Genomic DNA, 7688 nt, shown 5'->3' with positions numbered 1-7688 from the left:
TTGTTGTTGTTCTGATTGGAAGGGGTGGCGCGTTCTATCTGATCTTGCGATACGTTCAGTGTGATGGGGGCACTCTCCTCATTCTTTTGTTTTAATAATCCTCTGTAACGTTGCATTAGGCTTTGATACATTTTGATTTTTTCGTATTGATTTAAATTTTTATTTTCCAACACCTGTTTCATCTGCCGATCTAAATCCCGTTCAGCTGTATCGAGGATGTTTGGCTGCGCTCGAGTCATCCTGTCTAGTTGGTATGGGGAGACGAGGTACAATTTATTCGCCGTTTTCAAACTCATTTTTTTTTAATTTATTTATTTATGAGGCCTCCGATGACGCTTCCGAGTACAGGAGCAAAAGCAGCCAGCAACGGGAAAATGAAACCACCTTTTTGAACCAATACAGCTCTTTTCTTCTTTAAAGTATTTTTTTTATCGGCTAGAAATCGAATATTCCTTTTTTGTTTTTTAAGTTTTTTGTATTGTTTCGAATTTAGAGGTATGTGGCCTTTTAGGAGATTTAAAGCAATCTCACATAGCGCTTTTAGTAAACTGGCAGGAGCTCTGAGGAGTAAATGTTTGCGTTCGCCCGGCTTGCAGGTAAAGAGAGTCTTAAGTAACGCCGCATTTCTTTTTAACAGTTTAGACATTGTTTTTATTGCTTAGGAATATAAACAGTAGGCCATTGATTGTGTAGTATGCCTGTGCGCAGTCTGTATTGTTCTGGACACGTAGGCGTCAAATCAACCAGTAAATAGCCGTACGGATCCCTCGTCGCATCTTCAAAACATTCCAGAAAGAACTTCCGGTTGTTGGGGCAGATTTGATTAGCCAGAACAGTTACCTGCAATTTATCGCGTGGATTTTTGAACAAAACTAGATAATTACTGTTTAGGCTTATAGTACGGCTAAATTTACCCTGGTGGAAGATGTTCTGCGTTAACATGATGACGCTTAGATTCATATGATGCCTATATTGTGTAAAAATTCGAACCACTTCCTGATTGTCTGAGGCTTGAAAGATGACATCGTCCAATATCAGCAGATGGTTTTGCTGCGGGGGGAACAACTTTTCATCGTCAAAAGATTCAGGCAATCCTTTGATAAATACAATATTTTTATTCATACTTTTGACTTCATCATACAAAGGTTGGGCCGAAGTATAAACCCATACAATATTATGAGGCTTTTGTCTCATGACATGATCTGTGTGTTCTAAAACATTTTTCACCAGAAAAGTCTTGCCACATCCACTAGGGCCACTAATTATACAGGCAAAAGGTAGTTCTAATCTAGGATCAAATTCAATTTGGTTCAAAGACATTTTTACACATGGAAAACAAAAAAAATGTTAAAACCCAAAAGGCAACGTCTGACCTCGCCCGACTAGGCGTCTCTTATCGTACACGACCCTCAGTCTCTTATTGAATGAGGCATTCTTTAATCGGAAGCCTTTTTTATCACGTACAATGACGTGTTGCGGGGTAGAGAGCACGTCCGAGCACGCGCCTTGGTTGTTGATGTACCCCTGAACCAGATCAAGCATGCTATCGAAATTGATGTTTTGCCCGCTTTCATGTGTTTGGGTGATACCTTTGACCTTCATCACGACACGTCCACTGTTTCTCAGTTTGTATGCGTAGGTCTTGGGGCCTGCGGAGACAAAATCTACAATGCTGTCGTTGGAAAGCTCGTCTGTCAAATCACCCAGATAGTCTCCCAGAGGCAGAACGCTTTCACCGGGCAAAGCTGTATAGATAATACTGTCCGTATCAGTGTACAAAACCCGGTTCTGTAGCATTTCCAAATAGCCGTACATTTTCAAACGAGCGTACGCCGTTGTAAAACACGCCGCAGCCACATTTGTAGTTTTCGTCAATGGTTTCTCAGTGTTTGTTCGAAAACAATACTGCACCATCGCTCGTTTTTTGTTGAGAAAGTGGATAAATGTCACGTCATACAGACCTGAAAAAAGCAGTTCGAGAAAATCCTTAGTTTTTGTCACAATCTTTGTGCTTGGCATGTTCTCACGCTGCGCCAACTTACCCCAGAGATTGTTCAGACATAGTTTTGAAACTTGCCTTTTTCCAGGATTCACTCTAATTTTGGAAGGATCTAGTTGAATATTTTGATGCGTCTTATAATCCTCGATATACTGGTTTCTATCAGCCTGATTGATGACATGTGCGGGGTACCCTGAAGATTCCTGTTTACCTTTCAAAAAAGTCCTCATATAGTCGGTAAAAATGGCGTCACTCTTTCGACTGTAATGCCATACCTCGGAAATATTCACAACGGTGTAACCGAGGTCGAGAGCCTTGGCGAATTCAGGGGTTGTCCAGACACCCGTTAATGACCTTTGCTCATCAGTGTGCGCACAGGCTGTATTTTGATTGTTGGCATCGCCACAGGTGCGACATAATGTGAATAGCAGTTTACCTTTAGGTGATTTGTAGGGCAAAACAGGAAAATATAACCCCCTCGGTGGGTTAACTGTAGCGCTGATGAAGCCGAAATACATCCTGGGGTCCTTGAAGTCATTGTGGAAGATTTCAGGATGATCAATGGGGTAGAGACAGGTGCTATTGATAAATGGATACAGCGACGTGACATCAACATAAAGCACACGTTCGTTAGGTTTTGGGGTATATCTTAAAACAAACGCGTTTGTCCGCCCCCCGAACAAAGCTTGTCTAGGCTTTAGCGGTGATGGGAATTTAGCTTTTTTGATGAATTCGCCCGTCGCCGCGTCTAACTTTTTCATTCGCAACCATTCGTGCTCCCACATAATTACAAGTTGCAAATTCGGTTTAAGACGTAGTTCTCGAATTTTCTTTTGGGTGGCATCGAACCTTTCCTGAAAGGGGCGTTTTGTCGTCGGACATATTTTAGCAAGATCGAAGCATTCTGAACAACCGTGGTGATAGCATCCAAAATATTCATACACTATACGCACACCTCCAACCTCTCTATAACCGTCTACAAAGAAGTTGTCTATTTTGACTTCCCCGCCGTTTAAAGCGTGTCTGATGTGAACATTTTGACTGTGCATGACCCACAGCAAATATTGGATAGCGTCTTGCGAGAAAGCTTTATATTGGTTCGTGTAGTTGTCTGCAGGTGTAATGGCCAGTGTTTGAGGCTTCAGGAATCTTGTGCGGAACACACTCATGCAGGCTGAGGCGATTGTCACAGCGTTGAACGGGTCACAACCTGTAGCTTCGAAAAACTCACCCCTAAATGTCTCACCACCCTGGAATAACAAGTTCACGTCATTCTTACAGTAGGCTACAGCCTGCTGGGCAAAATCAAACGACCCCATACTGTTTTTGTCATACCATTCGTAGAACTTTGCACGCTCTGAGGGGGCCAGGCGTTCAACATCGTAAGACGAAGGCTCGGGATAAGACCCTACATAATTCAGATGAGCCAACGAGCTGAATTTGTGTGGAAAGTACCCCTTTGATTTGTCTTCAAACCCTAGGGCCTTTGGGATCGCACTTAGCGCCATGGTCAGAAATGAGAGCGAGTCTATGTATCGCGATTTCAAATCAACATCCACAAAAGAGAGAACCTTACTCCCTTGCATTATAATGTCAAATTTGACACCCAGATCGATCATTCTGTTGAGTAAAATGTAGGAATCAAAACCTCTAGCATTATGTGCTACAAAAGTCGAACCTTTGAAACGAGGGTTTCTGAAAAAACTAACAAAACCGTCGACACAATCGGTACCAAACCAATGCTTCTCCATACTATTCGATTTACAACAAACAAGAAAGGGTTTGAGTGACCCGTCTTCATCTACATAGGTTTCAAAATCGTAGTATATTACATTTCTACAAGGAGGCTGTGCTTTTAGAGGTTGGATGTAACACAGATGAGGATCAAGCATTGTATCTCCCCTCAAGTCGTCACCGCACACAGCACATTTTTTAGCGAGGCAATGATGCTTGACACGACTAGCACCTGGTTTCACATAATATTGCAAGCCGCATTGCATGCATTTTTTATATGTGTCACAGTTAGTTTTGAGGATGTCTGACCTTCTCGCCTTGCGCGGCTCTTTATGTTTGATAAAACACTCGTCATTATAACAAGTCTTATTACAATCAGGACAGATTACACGTTTAAAGGGTAGCTGTTTACATCTCGCATCAAGACACACGTGACAGTGCCCCGGGCACCGATGCTGCTCCCAATTCTCGTGACCTTTGAAGCAGTGTCTACAGAAATATGTATGACCTACAAACCCCTCAATGGATTTAACGCCGTAGAAATGATTCTCTAGTAAAAGGATAAACAAAATATCATCGGCTGATTTGGGGTAGCGAGTCTCAAAAAAAGTCATAGGACGGCAGTCGGCTTTTCTGTACATTACAACTATCTTTCTTTTGAGGGCTTTCTCGAATTTGTGTACATCAGCCAGACTTACAGCTGTGTGACAGTTCAAACCTACACTCTCTTGTAAGAGCCGAGCCTGCTGTGTGGCCTGCTTTGTTGTTAGCGAGCTGTTTAGCAGATGTGCTAACGCGAGAGCAAAGCATAGATTGTTGTCTTTGTTAAGAGTCATGTACAAATGTCGTTTTTTTCTCTTTAATATTTCTACATTAGTGGATTGTATCAGTTTGCGACGCATACCTCCACGCAAAGGCTTGAATATTTGTACCACTAATTCTAAACCTTCATCGAGCATAAGTTCTGTGTTAGACTGTGCTAAACGCTCTAGCATACTTTGTACATGCTCCCTCATAGAGTCTATATCAGTCATTTGTTGGTAGGTATGTTCTCTTTCGTCACCACCCCCCACAATCTCAATCTGAATTGCATCCCCCGTTTGTGCAATGTCATCTACCTCCTCCAAAACACCTTCGATGTTATTTTCGATATGCATGTAAAAAGAAGCAAAATCCCTGCTACCCGATTGCATGGGGGGATTTATACGTCTCCGCACTTCAACATTATTGAAATGGGGTCTGTTAACTACAGCCGAGCCACCTTGTTGAACACGGCTTAGAGGCTGAGAGGTAGCGACAGGTTCCGAGCCTGCGGGTTGAACACGACTCAGCGGCTGAGAGGTAGCGTCAGGTTGCTGAAACGCCGTATGTTGAGACGGCGCTATGTCGCCCTCAATTTGATGATCAATTATTACAGCGCAGTTGTTAGGCTGTTGGCGAGTTTGTAGGCACGGCGCTATGTCGCTACCATCAATACACGCCAAGGGTTCAACGCACATGTCATCAATTATTTCATCATTCAACACAGACTGATTATCGTGAGTCGGGTCAGGCGGCTGTACATTTAACTCGTTGATAATGTCAATCAGTTGAGCCGGTATGTTAGGACTGAGACAACGTACACTCTCATACGTGTGGTTATTTAATTCAGTTATCAAGTTTAACAATTGTGAAGAAATGTGTGTAGGACTTTGGCTACCTTCATTGACACTTTGATTATTAAGACCCTCTACCACACTTTGTAAATGATTAGGCACATCGGGGCTGAGGGCACTCTGCTCACCCGATACCACCGCATTTACACCCTCTAGAGCAGATAGCAGGTGTGATGTTAATTCTGATATTTGACTCCTATACGCACCATCCGATAACATTTCAATATCGTTGTTAATTGTCAAGATTTGTTGATCTAGTTCAGGGGTATCACAAAATCTCTGCCTTGTACCTGATTCATGATTTGTTTCATCGGTTTCAAAATCTATTTCAACAATGCTTGCTATGACGTCTGCCTCAGTTGGCGTGAGTTTAGGGTCAGACATTGCCTTTTTATTTTTAAACTATCGATGTTTCAATTGCAGATGTCAATGTCTGTATTACTTTGAGACAAGAGCGAAGTTGCTGTCTGTAAATACATTCACCGTCACACGCATGAGACCTTGAATCTTTCAGACGCCTCTCTCTCACACGGAAGGATGGGTGGGGGTTGTGTGTGAGCCTGCTCCTTCTTCGACCCCTCCTACTCCGAGTCATCTGACGCCTCGGTTGAGCAGCCTGTGGTTGGCTGTCAATAGCGCCTGAAGTATACAGAAGAAACAATGTTATAACATAAATATATGATAGAAAAAATAATATATATATATATATATATATATATACATATAAAACAAAATTCGACATACCTTCAATTTCTTTTAACGATTCGCGAGTTTGGTTCAACTCCTCGTACTTAATATTCGCAAGCTCTGCGTCCGTCACGTGACCCGCTGACACGTCATCCGCTTTTTGAGCAAAGAGCCGATTCTGTCGGTCTTCAAATGCTCTTAAAAGATGCGGAGCTGAGCCCTCGTCAGACGATTCTCCCAACACATCCGACACGTTTGAAGCAGGCTCTTTGTAACCTTCGCGACCTGTGTCACCCAGACCGTTTTTCTGGATGTCTTGCTCCGCTGCACCTACCAGATCTAACATACATACATAAGTTAAACATTTTAAGATCAACGTATTAATATTAACTAACATAAATGAATGTGTGATTCACCGTAATCCGTCTGCGTTAAGTAGACTCCACTGAAGTCATCATTTAACCGCGCTTTTTTTGTTGAGAAAAACAATAACATCACATTTCTGATGGAGAAAATAACAGAATAATGTAAACACATAATAAAACTCACGAGCATTGTGGACGTCCGCATAGACGATAATATCTATGTACAAAAAAAAAACATACGTCATAAATACAATCGCATTATAACAGAATAGTTTATTTTTAGGAGAAAAAAACAACCTACCTTTCACCATTGCTTTTAAAAGATCCGCAGAGCGTAGAGACCGACTTGAGGTGGTTTGAGCTTTGTAAAGGCCTTTTCTGACTGTTTAAACACTTGCACATCTATATATCCAGATACTTTCCCGCCCTAAAGAACATTCTGACCTGAAGACCCCTAACCCTAACCCCCACCCCATTTTTAAACTCCATTTTCTCCTCCATACACAAAATTGGACTGAGGACCAGCTAATTTCATCCCTCGGAAGGTAAGATTCATTTTTTTCACCTCATACTATTATTAAAAAGCTTTTTTAAACTGAAACATAGCACCAAAAATAATTTAACTCAGCCACACACACACACATCCCACAGATACAGATACACGCGGCGAGGTCATAAAGCAGGGTCATACACCCCCCAACAATCTTAAGACCCAAAACATGTACAGACATATTCCCACCATCAAATAATTTAACTCAGCCACATACACACACATACAACCCAGATACAGACACACGCCGTAAAGAGCCGCGCAAGGTGAGAAGGTCAGACACCCCCAACAATCTTAAGACCCTAAACATCTACAGACATATTCCCACCACCAAAAAATAAACAAAACAAGATTTACAGATGATCTAACACATATGTTCAGACTTACCACCATCCAAAAAACAAAACAAAACAAGATTTACACTCATCCTGAGATAAATAAACTTACACACCTTACCACTCCTATCTCAGGATGAAAGTGAATGAAACACTTAAACACCCCCTACAGGACGAGGGAGGAAGCAGCAGCTCATAACATTTTTGACTTTCAACCACACACACACCACACATACCAAACTCAAACCCTAACCCAACCCATAATTCAACATTTAAATAAATAACAACCTAACCCTATAACCTATGACCTCCCTATGACCTCCATAAACTCTATGACCTCAATAACTCTTTTTAAAAAAAAAA

General features: G+C 41.8%; 1 long non-coding RNA gene across 1 annotated transcript; it reads right to left on the bottom strand.

The window, feature by feature from the left end:
* Positions 1–3214: 3214 nt before the first annotated feature.
* Positions 3215–7063, bottom strand: LOC147038492 (uncharacterized). Its single transcript, XR_015063860.1, has 5 exons — positions 6742–7063; positions 6625–6657; positions 6492–6542; positions 6133–6414; positions 3215–6027 (listed from the first exon to the last, which is right to left on the bottom strand). It is a non-coding gene; the product is annotated as an uncharacterized LOC147038492 (long non-coding RNA).
* Positions 7064–7688: the final 625 nt, after the last annotated feature.

Source organism: Syngnathus leptorhynchus, unplaced genomic scaffold (assembly GCF_054491065.1).
Source record: "Syngnathus leptorhynchus isolate UIUO unplaced genomic scaffold, UIUO_Slep HiC_scaffold_54, whole genome shotgun sequence".
In the NCBI taxonomy this organism is placed as follows: domain Eukaryota; kingdom Metazoa; phylum Chordata; class Actinopteri; order Syngnathiformes; family Syngnathidae; genus Syngnathus; species Syngnathus leptorhynchus.
This window is presented reverse-complemented; position numbering and strand designations above follow the sequence as displayed.